Raw genomic sequence first — 14,302 nt, 5'->3', positions numbered from 1 at the left:
TTGGTGTATTTTCATGCCCATTTTTACATTTTTGTTGTTGTTACAGTTTATGCTTTTATATATTATGGATAAAAGAGCCATGATAAAATGTTTAATAGCCTCAACCTCAATAGAACAGTTGTATGGACAGATCTGAATATGCTTTTCTTAAATACTTAAGTGAAACAGAACCTGAATGTGAAAAGTTCTGCTGTCAAGAATGACGTCAGGCTTCACGAGGGTTAAATCCAGCACTCTCTGGCTGGTTAAGCGCCTCCTTTCCTCCAAAGGCATTTCCTTCCGTCCGCGCTCCCAGATTACAGCTGTACGCCAGCGGTTATGGCACACTATGGACCGCTATTTTATCTCTCCACCATCTTCTATCTCTTGAGGATGCAGCTGTGCGCGGTTAACTCTCAACTTCCAACTGTATCGCGTTTGGAAATCAGCGTTACGAGCGGCCTTTCCACATTTTGAGACGGCATAAGGCGCGAGTGTTACTTTGTTTCGGGACAAACGCGAGCGTCTCACAGTTCCATTCCATGTAATAGCCTACATAATTGACGGTTGTTGAAGTGTTAGGAAGCCAATCAAACCCAAACCGACCCGTTCTCGATCCGAGATGAAGTCATTCGGATACGACTAGATCTCCTGCCACGTTTCTATCTTCGAGGGGTGAAGTTGCAACAGAGGTAAGAGAAATCTGCGATAATATGATAGCCTAATATGACTGTATTACAGCTGATGCTTTGAATCAGGATGGGATGATGGGCTGTTTAGCATAAATAACCACAAACGAGCATCACTTATTATTTGCATTTGGATGTGATTATTGATTTCCTCTCCGGCATCCATCCATCCATCCATCCCTAACCAGCACGAATCATTTTAAACGTTACAGCGCTGAATTATTCCGTTATATTTTTCTTCTCTGCAGTTGATGTGTTATTTGATATAAAGTCGCCTATTGTCCATCCGTCCCCTCCCTTATTTAGACATTATTGAACAGAATCCTATTGGCAAAAACCCACACAGCTGTCAGACATCCAAAGTATGGAATTCCAAATAATGTGTTACATTAAATATTCATATTTTAATATCAATATTGTTTAACAATCTTCAAATTCATAATAAAATTTTAAGAAAATATTTTCATATTTTAACTTTTAAAATAACAGCAACAGTAATAATATTAAAAATTGTTAATATTGCGCCTTTCTTGAACGCAGGTCGCTTTAGAGGACATAGTTTCATATATAATTACATTTAATGTTTAGGCAATATATACATATTTAATAAGGTTTTATATTATATAATACAATGATATTTAATAGATTTTTAAATAGAAAAGAATAATTAAGCAATAAAGTATAATATTGTGAATAATATTCACTGAAGGGTGAATGCTTTAGCATCTATCAGTTTAATAAAAATAAATAAAGAATAATGGGAAAAATAATAAATAATGAATCAATACGGTTATATTATGGAATATTGATTATATATTCTTAATATTATTGTTGACATTATATTATATTAAATGTATTATATTAATATTATTTTTGCTTAGCATCACTCTTTTTGCACCTTAGAAGTGTGTTTCTTAATACATCATTTTGCCATGACCCTGCTGACATCAGCCTAAATCATCCCATTCCCACCAGCAGTGGGGTGTGAATAGTGTGGCAACCTAATATGAGTTTGCTGATGTTTCTCTTTCATTTGGATAAATATATCTAGATATAGGATATAGAACATATACACATGCAGTTAAACCCTGCTCATTCAAACGGCCGACCACTAGTTGACATTCAGTAGCAGATTGCTTGAACAGAAGTCTCCAGTGACATGTCGGGAAGAGCAAACCAAGAATCAAGCTGCCCTAACAGCCCAGTGTTTGTTCTTTTTTTAATTTATTCGTACCCTCCTGTTCCAACTGTGTCGATTTTCTCACTGATTGCTATTAGTGAGAATCCCAGACAGCTGAATTCTTTTTTTAGGGGTCATTGACTGGTCAGCCTTGCACTTCCTGTATTTTCAGCTGAGCTATTTACAATGGTTTCTGATAACTAATGCTATAGAGCTGTTGTTGGATTTTAACAGGGGGAGAGGGGGGGAGGGGACGTAATATGCACAGACTAAAACTTTAAGTCAATTCTCCTGAAAAGAGTAAACACTGTGGCTTTGTAGTATACTACCACATTTCTTTGTGTTTTGGAGTGCAACATTGGCTCAGCCAATAGCATCAGTTTGGGGTGGGGCTATTTGTTTTTTCGACCAATGGCGGTTGAATTGTGTACTCCATGAACACTTCAATTCCTGGTGGATAAAATGAACAAAACTAAATTGAAATAATAAATAAAAAGTCCCAACCTACATGGTTTCTTTGTTGAATATATCCTGTTTCCCTTTGAAATATGTCATGTCGTGAAGATTAAAAGGTTTGGAAATGCTGTTCTAGATTGACTTCAAGGTTACAAGATTGTCGCTTGCAAGATTGTTTTAGCATCATGACAAAAATTGTAACAGAGCTCTGTGTTAATTTGCTTGGAGCTGCTACATTCCTGTAGTGCCAAACTCTTCATATTTAGCCTCTTATCCACAAGTACCACGGTCCAATAGGAACTGCTGATTACTCATGCTTGACTCATGCTTGAAACCTTGAAATATGGCCAAGTTGTTTCTAGAAGTGCATTTACATGTGAGTGGGCAATGATTTTTTTTTTAATGTTGTTAACTGTTTATGAACCGTTGCTGTCGCACTTAGGGATGCATTGATGTAGAAATTATGGCTGATAATAATTACTAGATGCTTATTTTTATTTCTCAGGTTACAAAAGGTGTGTTATTATGTTTTAACATCAAGTGCAAAGAAAACTTTGCATTATCCACTTATTTACTTAGAAACGGAGGTTGCGATCTTCTTTTCTTCCCTATTGTGATGTTGTATATCCAAGTGTAACAGCTTCTTGCATGAGAATTTTTTTTTAGGGCGGGACTTGATTTTGTCCTTCAGGAATTGATTGGATGGTTGTGGTTTGCTATTGGTGGATCTCATGTGAGTGACAGGTTGTCCCGCCCTCGCGCCAGTAAACACGTCATCAGAGAAGAGAAGAGATGTTGCTTTGATTAAAAATGACTATAATGTATATTATAATATATAATGATGTGCATGGGTAAATCATTTATTTAAAAAACTGCAATATTAAAAACATTTTTTTAATTGTCCAATTTGATTTTGTGGTGACTTTGAAATGCGTTTTTCTGCTGAACTGGGCTGAGTTCCCTAAAAGCATCATAAGCCATTTGCACCAATGGTGTCTTCGATCCACTTGGGCTTATATGTTTTTGAGAGACGTAGCCTTGATCGGGCCCATCAGGCAGTGCCGGCCGGAGCCTTTTGGGGGCCTTTAGCAGAATTTGATTTGGGGGCCCCCTCCCACCATGCGGAGTCACCTGTGCTTGACGATTATTGACACAATGTCACTCTATAATGTTACATTATAAATTAATACAATGAGGTTATGTATTCATACAAAGTAAATACTTAATAAAAAATAGATATACTTAAATAAAAATGTTTTAACTTTTTCTTTACTATTTTACTAACTCTTTGAAACTTCTGAAAACAAATTGTCACAAAACATATAAAAAAAAATCATTTGCAAAATATCCTCCAACGTTTTGCAACACTTAGCAGTTTGAATGATGTCTTGTATGAACATGACAGAGTATGTTTTTATGTTTCCACTGTTCGATCGCGCCCGCGCCTCACACACACACACACACACACACACACACAACATATTCCAGCATTGCAATCTTGACATCGCAGCCTGTTCGTTATAGCCGTAATAAAATATAATAATAAAATAGTCAACCTAACATATAAAAATTACACTGCTCTGTTTAAATAGTCAGTAGCCTAGTAGCCTACAATTCGTACCATTCAGCGCTGCGTAGCCTAAGCACCGCTCCACTGTGATGTTTCCATGCACATTTTTGCGCATGTGAAGAGAATGATTTTTTCCCTCGATATTGGAACGTGGGTGAAGTACAAAGCCTATAATAAAGAATAGTTTGCCATCCAAATCCATCGCGAATGTTGAAACATTTTGATTCTAATGAGAGAGATACGTGAGCCCAACGCCGCTTTCACTTTCGCTTTAAATTATTTCGTTTTGGCTTGTTTATAGTTATTTTTTTATTCTTGTTCTGTTCTGAATATTATTAAACTTAAAGGATAAATCATTGATCAAATCAAATTTTTGTGACATGGCTTAACATTACTGTGACTTTTCGCACGAATTGTCTATGCACGCGAGGTTATGCGCATGACTCAAACACTGGCAGACACAGCAGCAGTTGTAGGCAGGTATATTGATCATGAAATCAGAATTTTCTTGTCTTGAATTATTAATCCATTCATTCATTTATGTCACTTGTTTAAGTTAATTAATATGTAAAAAAAAAAAAAAAAACTCGCTTGGGGGCCCCCTGGTGGCGAGGGGGCCCCAAGCAGCCGCTTAGGTCGCTTATGCCTCGGGCCGGCCCTGCCATCAGGATTGTTGTATATGTAAATTGATGGGCAAAAATCTAGGTGTGCCAATCAGGTATGGACAGTTGGCGCATGTGAACACAATTATTGACCAATTTAATGACAGATGCACTGTATGTATATTTTGTATTATCGGGTGAGACTTTTGGTACTGCGGTGCACCATATTTCTATGTATGCCAGGTGGTGTAAAGGTAAGGAACAATTTCATTCTAGAGAGCATGCGATTGGACAAAAATTTGGACACACCCATGAGTACAGGATGAGTCATCAGTAATTTGATCTGTTTTTTCCAAAGATTGTACATTTTAAATGTGTATTTTAGTCCAAGTTTTGTTCATTTTAAGCAATACACTATAGGGATGCACTGAAATTTCAGCTACTTTCGATCCGAAGTGGTTTTAGAGGGCCGAAATCAGTGGCTGTAACAGACGTTTAATTAAATTTGTGTGTTGTTCAGCGTCTATGCCATGCACACAACGTGGATAAGCCAAAACATTTAAACATGTCAGCTGTGTGGACACTTAGCTCTGGATTGACAATATTCATTTCTCAATTTTAATCGTAATGATATGGATTTTTAAATCTAAAATCTTTTAGTCTGTGCAACTGTTGATGCATGAACTTCGCTAAACATTTGTAGTGCGCATGTTATCCTGTAATCACCAAAAGCTTGTCTGTCAATTTTTATTGTGAAATTCAAACTATAAATGTTGTTTTGCCACTCTTTAAAGGTGCAGTATGTTATTTATCAAAGTCATTGCTGAACATTGTTGATATTTGAAATCAACCCAAACAAACACACCCCTCTCTTCATTGCTCCGCCTCCAAAGCTCACCCACCAACCCTAACCGCCCTGCTCCGAGTCGGCCTCGAACACGATTGCTGGTGAGGTGAGTGTACTAACAAGGACGCTAAACAGTAAACACCGCATTCTCTATCAGTCTTCAGCCTGCACAACTCTCGCTAGCTGACCTCCGTTACACACTCTTGCATTAAGAGTGGATGTCTATTTATCCTAGCAAAAGTGCAACAAAATAATGCTTCACGAAAAATAAAGCGAAGATGATGAACAAACGACAAGGAAGGACAAAAAATGAACACACATACACAAGAGTAAATACAAACAAGAGTTCGTTGTTAGTTGCCAACAGCACAGCAGCTCCAGACAAACAATGACACTCAAACCCAGTGTTACTCATGTGTGGAGCATTGTCGCACACTCACACTCCTTGCGCACATGTGAGATATCGCAGACGCATCACCAGGCTATCTTATTGACAAGGCAACAAGCGCCGATGTTGTGCATCCCTACTTCAAAGTTGTTAAATGTTAAGAAAATGCTAATGCTAAAGGATTATCTCAAGGTTTAGCTTTGTTTGGACTGTTGTGTTGTTATTGTAGCGTAATAGAATGTCCTTTAGTTTTCTGTTCCGGTTTTTGACAACATCTAAGTGGTGTTTGTTGTGGAACTGTCAGCCTTATTTCCTTAAAAGCATCCTGCTTAATACCTTCCACCTAATCCAGTATGTGAAGATCTCACTGTCTGCTTTGTTAGGCAGATACATAGAGTATTGCTTGGCAATGGAGAATGAAGAATGTTTTTGTTTAAATATATGTCAGTCTCTTATAGCAATAGTTTACAAAGTGTATCAGTGATCCAGTATTTACAGGCGACGGGAAGTACACTACTTGAGGCTATATAGTCATCTATTGTCTAGAGGTTATATAGTCATCTATGTCTAGCATCCAAGAAATAGCCTGTTTTATATTCATATTGAATGTGCAATTAGATGTGTTACTCTAGATGTTGCATTACTCTGGAAAGTTTTTGAAGAAGCAAAAGGTCACCCTACTGTGTTATGCATTGTAAGTGGGCAGATGTGAATACGACTTTCTCCCACACTTAGAATCCAAACATAATAGTTTTCTGCCTCAGTCATCCTTCATTCATCTCTTACTAAATCCACTGATATGGCGCAGTTTTTCCGGCTTCCTTTCAGAAACAATTCAGCTCAATACCAGCATGATATATAAAAAAAAAAAGAAAGTGCAGCAGCTGTTTTCATCTGTCTGGGGGCGGTTGGCTGATTTTAGCAATGTTTTATATATGTGCTTTTCAGAAAGGCGTTTGTACAGAAACGCAATGTAATAAACACATCTATGTTGTGAGCTTTAGTTGCTAATCTCTGGCTTTAGGAGTTTAATATCAGTCATGCTGTATTTGTCTTTCATTGAGTAAAGTAGCTCATGGCATGTTTGCACAGCTAAGTGTATGTGCGTACACAAAACCAAACTTCCTTCTTTTCCTTCCCTTACGAACCATGATTTGATCTGACTTTTACAATGCATTTTAAGCCCCTGAATTACGAGATTTGAATCTGCCATCATCGGACCACAGAAATGATTGTCAATGGAAAAATATACTTTTTGGGCCTAGAATGGTGCTAGCAGCTGCTAATGCTAACTAGTCAAACATTGGCCCCTTGGTGCATGATTATGGTAAATACTATGGATACACAATGTGTTGTGTACCCCATTGTAAATGTTTTATGTCTGTCAAAATTGAATAAATCTGCTCATAGGTTATTGTTCATGCTACATTTGTCGTCATCTAGCAGTCACTTAAATCATTTAGCGCCGTGTTGCCATTGCCAATAACAATGGTCTGGCCTGAGGGTTTCCTTTCTCTTGCCTGTATTTTTTCATTGTCTCATTTATCCATTTTACCTGATTTATAAAGCCATGATTACAGAGGAAGCTTCTAGATTATCTCTCTCTTCCTCCCTCATAAAGTGTATATGGCATCAGATGCTCCAGGCCGCTGTTCAAGTTCTCCCAGCCCTGACGTTCGGTGTTTGGAGCAGTGGAAGACATCCTGCCCTACTTTTCCTCCTCTGAGACTGCAGTGTGACTATGTTAAAAGAGTGTGTGCTATTCTGCACACACTCACGGGAGGCTTGTTACAGAATGACACAGCAAAGTGGCAGAGAAAGATGGGGAAACTATGTAGGACATTTTAGATATAGTGGAAATTGAACAGGTAATGATGGAACTGGAAAAGGAAACTGAATATAGAAAAGGCCCAATTTAATATCATACATTACCACCCATGAGCTCCGCAACTCAACATTTCAGAGTGTGTGTGCTACCTGCTAGTCCATTACAGTAATGTCCTCAACATAATTTATGGCAGAATGTTTCAATGCTAGTGTTTCATGTTAGCTTTAGCTTCTGTATCTGCATGCACAACCTAGACACAATAACTACAAAGACTAGAAGTTCATTTAAGTGAAATTGCTAAATTAGACCCAATAAATGATTATTACAATAAGAACATTTAACATGTGCATGTGCTAATCCATTATCCATTAATGTAACTCGCCCACAGCATATTTTACACAAGTAAACAACGCTTCATGCTAGCTAGTCATTTAGGCTCTATATCTGCACATAGAACCTAGTCACAAAGATCACAATGTGTAGGGGTTAATTTAGCTGTGAAATGGCAAAATTAGACCCAATAAATGCTACAGGTACTTTTGTAGCATAGCCAATTAGCTTGTGCGCTCAACCTTCAAATACTTGGGTAGCATTTGCCTTCGAAATCCCTCCACCTTCCCCAGCTCCACCTGTATAGATCTGCTACAGGTAATTTATGTACATTATATTGTACAACAGCAGCATGTCTTACTTGCTCACAGCAGCGTGTCGTGTGTGTATCTGTTTTAAGCTGTAGGTGTGTCTCAATTTGTGTATCTTATGCACCATTCTTTTACATTATGTAGTAGTGCGAGTAGTGTGTTCACACTGAAAATTCCAGAAATAAAAAGTGCACTTCAAATACCTGGATGATGCACTTAATTAAGTGAAAAAAACAAAAAAAAAAAACATGTGTGGAATGTTAGACACTTAATGCACTTAACAGTCGCAGCTTTCCGTACAGAGCAGAGGGGGCGGGGCTATCAGAAGCCAATGTTGGATGACATATTAACCTTATAAAATTCATGCACTAGACCAGTGGTTCTCAGTTCCCCCACTCTGCATATTTTTAATGTCTCTCTGTAACACACCGGATTCATTTAAGCCCATAATATATTTTACGCAAGTAGTTATGTTAACACAAGCGCTTCATGCTAGTGTTTCATGCTAGCTAGCAGTATTAAAGTCCCTATGAAATCCAAATTTAATTATGTCTTTTAGTATGGGAGAGCTGTGATAACAACAAAACGCTATTTGCAAAAAGGGGATGAGTTGCTTGATATGTCCCACCCTGTCTTCCTGTTTCAGTGGAAATCACATCAACACACTGAATAATGCTGCGTGTGTCAAGGCACTTCAGTTGGCCTTTAAACTTTAATTGTCTATAAATATGACCTTGTCAAAAATATTTCAAAGAAGTGAACATTGAGCCTGAGCGTGATCCAAAATTGTTCACAGATCCGAAGAAACTAAATGGATCACAGTGTTCCCTTAATGTTATGCCATCTGGAAACGGAGATCTTTGTGCAGTGGCGGAGAACGCTTCCTCAGAGATTTCGCTGTCCTGAGCTGTAATTGGCCCCACTAGATGTTCCATCCAAGGTACATAAACACTCCAATCAAGTCTGTACTTAACGCCTGACTGTGCTTCATGAAGAGTAAACAAGTCTGTTCTCTCCTTCTTATGTCGGAAGAACGCTTAGGGAAGAAAGACAATATAAACATACAAGAGGTGAATTGTGAGGAGGAAGAAATCCAGGCAGGGATGTGCCAAGTTCTGCCCAGCTCACATCCAAAAATCCTGTAGACAAGTTATCAAATGTCTACAACAGTGTCAAGTGGTACGATTAAAGACCATTAGATGAGGAAATGGATCAGCTGAAAATGCCAATTTTGTAATTATTTACTCGCCCTCATGTTTTTCCAAACCTTAGGCCTATGATGTTATCTTTTTTCTGTGGAACCCAGTATAAATATATAACAGCAGATGTGCTTGGAATGAAATGAGGGTTTTTTGGATTTTTGAAGCTTTATAATTTTCATTTTATTTTAGTATCATAGTATTTTGGTATCACCATCTGATACCATCACTGTACCATGCGCTTTTTTGCCACTGGCTTTCTTTAAGGTTTGAAAAAGGGCTTATAGCCAAAGTCTTCTCTTTGACAGTAACGGTATACATACAGGGATCTCATGTGGCACTGAACACATGCAGGGGGGCGAGGGACGGATTTCACACACCCCTGTGCTCACCAGCCCTCCCCACTTATGTTTACCTTGGCAACCAACGCAGAGTGTAAACAAACAGGCCAGGGGCGCACCTCTGCAGAGCCGGTGTGTGTGTGTGTGTTTGGCTGGGGCTGAGTATAGTAACGGCCCATGGGGAGTTGATGTACAGAGAGAGGTCAGCTGTGCTTTCCAACTAACCATCATTTAAGCAGAGAACGCCTATTGCGGTTATGGGCAAACTGGCTTAAACTATAGTCTACAAAGTTTCAGTTTTATCTACTTTGTTGTTGTAGTAAAATCATGAGTTGTTATATGATTCCAGATAAAACGTTCTTGATGTTACATTGTATGTTCTTTAGATCATTTTGATACAATTGCATGAGACAATTAAACCAGTTTTAGGACTATTGACAGTTAAGCACATTTGCAGTGAATTTTAATTACTCTAATGCAAAAATGTCATTACCATTATTATAACGCAAATCATATTTAATTTAATCCTCATTTTTTTGTAATAGAGTAATGAAAATCATCCACTCTCTGTGAGTTTTTTTTCTTAAAGTCGGCATAAATTATGGCATTCAAATTGAAATGTATTAATTGAGAATTGGGTTAATAAAATAATGTCAGAACATGGAAAATAGAAAAATGTATTAAATATTTTTTTTATGAAAAAAGTAAAACGTATAAGTAATACACGTACACATACAAAATGATGAACTTATTTGATTAATTCTGAACATTTTTACCTCTATTATCTATCACAACAGTATGCTGCTCTGGCTATTTCCATTGTGGTAGTGTCATTTATTAATAATTATTATAGATTTAGATATTGCAAATATATCCCAAAAACATTATAGTGCTTTCTTTTAAAACAATTTTAGACAACTAACATTTAGCCAAATGCGGCATAAAATTACAATTTGAATTGTGTTACATAAACAATTATTTTTACGTTTTCAGTAAAAAAAAATTGCAGATGTTTAAAATGCCTTTAAAAAAAGTCAGAAATCTTTTTAACTCCCATGAAAGTCATTGTATAAGTCACACAACTGCAGTAGAGCAATTAACTTTTGTGTAATTTTAAAATGTCGTTCTGCGAGATCAATCTGTAAACCTTTTAAGTCTTTATTGGTACGGTGTAGAGATGTGACGGTGAGGATTTTCCCACCGGTTAATCGACTTGTGTTACCTCCGGATGCTGCCATTCATCAGGCAAAGTTTACAGATTGCCTCATTAATGTGTAGAGGTTCCCTATTAGCATTAGTTTTAAATCCAAAACATTGGCAAATAGGCACTTTTACATTTAGCTTTGAAACCAAATCTTCCGCCATAGTCTTGTCAGTCAGCTCATCTCAATCTCGTCACGTGATAAATGAAATCTGTAACCGTTGTGCTGCTGAACACCGTGTAACACCGACTATTTCAGCAAGCCTAGCATGGTGGTATTTAGTTGAGTTCATGGCGAAATAACTACTTTAACAAAAGTAAGTAAGAAACACCCCTCTCCCCAAGAGAATAATATGAATTCTGTTCTTAAGTCAGTTGCAATCAAGTTTCACGCTTGCGTTTATGCAGCAGGGAACTGTTTTTTTAAAGGTGCTGAGAGACATGAGGTCAATTCTGCTTTCGAGCTCGCTGAGTGAGAAAATATCACCAGACGCCATTTCAGCCTATCAGAGGAATAAGAGGGGGCCGGCAGCTGCATTTCCCCTCAGTGTTTTTGTATAAGGCTCACAGGAATGAGAAATGCTTCTGATTATCTCTGCAGATTATTTTATCTAGACACATTTCAAAATGAAGCTTACCGCACCGATGGTTTTTTGCTGCTATTGTTTGCTCGTGAGCACATTTTTAAGGAATTCAGAAGGGGAAACAATGTCAGGAACAGTGAATAAGGTGAATCAATCCAAGCGTAGTTTAACTTGAACACATTTTGAATCCAGGTTCCACCAAAGCGATTCCTCCAGGATTTACTGTCAACCGAGACTGTATGTTTTGGTTGTTTTGTTTGGTTTGTAAATGGGACATCTATAATCATTGACCGAGCAAGCGTGATTTGTGTTATGTTTACAAAGTTTTATAGGACGTGGTCAAGGTTTCATGGAGTTGACTTTAAAAGACTTTGAATAACTGTGTGATAGGTTAGTAGACAGGGCTGTTGTCATGTGAATTTTAGCGGTGATCATTTACTCATTTACTCTTGTCGTTCCAATCCAAACCTGTTTGACTTTCTTCTGTGGAGCACACACAAAAAAAAGATATTCTGAAAAATGTCCACGCAATAAAAGTCAGTGGGGTCCAAAACACTGATTGGACCCCATTTATTTGTATTGTATGGACATTTTCTGTGAACGTTGTTCAAAATATTTTCTTCTGTCTTCTGCAGATGTAACCAGTCAGGTTTGGAATGATATGAGTATGGATGTGATTCTTAGATAAAGAAAAAAATTAAGCAAACTTTGCATTGTAAGACTCTCGATTCGAATAATTATAACTAGCAGCTCACCAAAAAGGCCTCTACAGGGTTGACTTGGTTAATGATGGCCTTTAAAGATCGGTTAATGCTATAGTGAGCTATTATTTGAGCAAACTATCACTTTGTAATACTTTAATGACAGTACTTTGGTGATGTGTTTTTTTATAGTAGGAAATGGGGGAAAACACCCCCATGTCATTATCAGCATTGTTGCTATCAAGCAGTTCTGGCTTCTAACTTTCTTCTGAGTTTTCAAGCCAGCAATGACTGATGCAACTCATTGGTTAGATCATTAAACCCCTGACTGCGACTATCCGTTTGACCTTAAAGGAGTTTGAGTTAAAGGAATTGTTCAATCAAAAATCTAATTAATTTAGTCATCCACATACTGTTTCAATCCCATATGAATGTCTTTCTTCTGTGGAACACAAAAGGAGATATTTAGTAGAATGCTCAAGCTGCTCTTTTCCATAAAGCAGTGGCAAGTTGCTGTTTCATTCTAAAAAGAACAAAAGAATACCATAGAAGTACATAAAACGTAGTCCATATAAATGGTGTGCTATATTAATAGTACTTGTATCATTATTGTTTTGTAAAGAAAAATGCAGCTTGGACAGAAAGAAGAAAATTAATCAGGTTTAGAGTGACATTAGGCTGAGTAAATGATTTTTTGTTTTGTTTTAGATGAGCTGTTTCTTCAAAAATCGTTATTCGTAACGATTGCTTTTAGATGGGCACCCAGTGGGGGATCAGGTTCAAACAATGTCAAACCACGCAATGGTGACCAGAGCAGATTATTAAATGTGTACAGTTTATAATTCCACCTCCTTTCCCAGTTTAATTGAGTGTTCGCCCACAATACATGCATTTGGTTCTATCCACACTTCAAGTTACATTAGCATTCTCTGAAACCAAATGACCATGTGTTAATTATTGCAGTCCAGAGCTGGTTTCTATTCACCATGATTCAGTCAATAACCTCAGAGGACATCAGGACAGAAATAGACATATGCCTCTCTGGGAAAAGGGCACTAAAGGTCAAAATCTTGATGCTTTTTCCATCATGTTAAAGATAGCCATCAGTGATCACATCCATTAGCATTTGTCCTCTTTCATGTCAGATTATAAATCATCACATTTTAGGTAATCCAAACTCCGCTTTAACAGTTGAGCTGGTATTTGCTGTATTATTCTATCAGCACTTTAACGTGAAAAATTCAGATTAATCTAATGCAGCAAAAGACTGTTCTTTTTCTCTAGGAAAATCTGGAATTTGGTGTCAGTACTGAGTGTGCAAGCGCATGTCCAGGCCATATTTCATCCCAAAACCAAAAGAAAGAAATGGGATTTTATTTTATTTCATTTTATTTTACTATTAACATTGTTTAAGTGCATCATTTCATTACTTTAATTGGTCACAATTAAGCACAATTCTCATTTCTGTAATATGAAAAAAGTCATATTAATGTGAAAGAGTCAAATGTTATTTAAATGTTAGTATTTATAAAACATGCAAGTATTAGTTGGACCTTTTATTTATGCTGTTATACATTTTTAAATAAGCAGCGTGTGTTACACATCAACTGAGTTTTGGGGACCTAAAAACACAAACTTTTGAAAACTGGTTTCAAAGTGCAATTTTTTGAAAACGATACCATTATCTTCTCCATGTAAACAACAAAATCCCGAATTTGTGAAAATGGTGACATCATGCGCATACACGAAGGGTTTCTTTGCAAAGCGACATTGCCATCTACTGGCCTGGCATGAATAATACAGCGTTTTTAGTTGTTTTTACGAATTCATTTGAACAGTAATCATTTTGACAAGATTGTCATCTGTACGCGAAAAACGCAAAGGAACTACTTTTTTGTATTTAGTACATTGTTGGCGTGTAAACGTACCCTAAAACACTTTAGTTTAGATTGCAATTATGTTTAGCACTGTCCTTGATTGCAATTAGTGCTGATTGGAATGTGAACGGGAAGGATAAGAAACAGGGTTTAATTTCGGAAACCTCAAAAAACTGCAGAAATTAGGCTATGTGGGGTGGTAGAAGAGGGAGGGAGATA

The 14,302-nt window shown here is 37.2% G+C and overlaps 1 protein-coding gene across 1 annotated transcript in view; it reads left to right on the top strand.

Moving 5' to 3' along the window:
- Window positions 1-232: 232 nt before the first annotated feature.
- osbpl5 (oxysterol binding protein-like 5) overlaps window positions 233-14,302 on the top strand; it is a 59,535-nt gene continuing 45,465 nt past the window's right edge. The window contains exon 1 of the mRNA XM_079859893.1: window positions 233-671. The gene's annotated coding sequence lies outside the window, so the exon portion shown is untranslated. The remainder of the gene's footprint in view (window positions 672-14,302) is intronic.

The sequence above is a fragment of the Squalius cephalus genome (genome assembly GCF_949319135.1).
Source record: "Squalius cephalus genome assembly, chromosome: 23".
In the NCBI taxonomy this organism is placed as follows: Eukaryota; Metazoa; Chordata; class Actinopteri; order Cypriniformes; family Leuciscidae; genus Squalius; species Squalius cephalus.
This window is presented reverse-complemented; position numbering and strand designations above follow the sequence as displayed.